The sequence below is a fragment of the Leptonychotes weddellii genome, chromosome 1 (assembly GCF_054177405.1).
Source record: "Leptonychotes weddellii isolate Sample4059 chromosome 1, ASM5417740v2, whole genome shotgun sequence".
In the NCBI taxonomy this organism is placed as follows: Eukaryota; Metazoa; Chordata; class Mammalia; order Carnivora; family Phocidae; genus Leptonychotes; species Leptonychotes weddellii.
The window spans coordinates 42,989,036-42,990,537 of record NC_138369.1 but is presented as its reverse complement, the minus strand read 5'-3'; positions in this window follow the sequence as shown (position 1 = coordinate 42,990,537).

The window sequence follows — 1,502 nt, the reverse complement described above, 5'->3', positions numbered from 1 at the left end:
AGGCCTCCTTTCCCTGGACCAGTCCCCAGCCTCATCCCTTGAGCAGAGAAACGGAAGGCCAGAGAAGGGGAACGGAGCCGGCCAGGTCACAATCCAGTCTGGATCTAAACCTTGCTTCAACTGGTTGCTTTCGCTCTCCTGATGAAGATGATATTAAGGATGGCACAGGGGGGCGCCTGGGTGGCTCAGATGGTTAGGCGTCTGCCTTCGGCTCAGGCCCTGATTCCAGGGTCCTGGGATCGAGCCCCGCATCGGGCTTTCTGCTCAGCAGGGAGCCTGCTTCTCCCTCTCCCTCTGTCTCCCCCCTGCTCATGCTCTCTCTCTCTCCGTATCTCTGTGTCTCAAATGAATAAATAAAATCTTTAAAAAAAAAAAAAAAAGGATGGCACAGGGCCTGGCTATTTGCATCTCCTGACCTTCCCGTTTTCCAAAGGACTCCCCCTCCCCCGGCCTGCACACCCCATTCCAAGAGGTCTCATTCCTCATGTGTTGTCAGGATACAAGTACTACAATTTGTCCTGGACCAGACCTTTGGTTCCCTTTCCTGCAGACTTGTTGAGGGGAAAATTAGCTGTTTAGTAGGAGACAAAAAAGAGGGAGGGTGTGTTGCCAGAGATTTGGGCTTCTCAATTCTGAGCCTAAATATGAAGTCTTTTGAGTTGTGTGTTCTGTTTGAGATTTGCACTAACCCCGTCTTTCTCTCTCTTAAATTCTTATTTCCTTGGCCAGTGTTGAAGTGGGATGCAGATTATTAAAAACAAAAACAAAACCTTGCTTTCATAGCAGCACAGGCTTATATTTAGTTAGGAAAACAGTCCTTTGAAATTCAATTTCCCCTGCTCCACAGTGGTGCAAGGGGAAGGAGAAGAGTGGAAAAATCTGAAACATTCCCCAGCGTCCTGAACTTGAAACAGAACAGAGAAGGGCATTCAAAATCGTGGTCTGTGTCTGTCTGCCTCCCCACCCCCGCCACGAGCCAGTGATCCAAGTCCTGGGCTTCAGAAACCATCAAGTGTTACCTCGGACAAACGCCGTATCGTTGGGCCGCCTGATTTGCTCTGAACAAAGAAAGGGCAGTGTTGTCTCTCTCCACACTCAGCTTGAGATGGCAGCCAGAAAATTGGCCTGAGGCATGTTTGGGACTCCAAGGAGTTTATGTGCATAGCTAATTCCAAGGGACTATTTTCAATGTAGACAGAGGGAGAGCGGACTCATGGGGCCGGCAGGGCAAGTCAGGGAAGCGTGTTGCTGGTCCTGCCTCTGCGCCCCACTCACTGTGACCTTGAGGAGGACACTCAGTGTGACCTTGGGAAGCCCATTCAGTCACTGTGACCTTGAAGAGACCGGTGACCTTCAGACCCTTCACTGTAACTTGGAGAGACCATTCAGTGTGACCTTGGAGAGACTGCTCACTGTGATTCATTCATGTCAGCCACTGTGAACAAGTCATGCACTAAAACGTGGAGGTGTTCACATCTCCCCCTGAGCCCCGGCATCTGTCT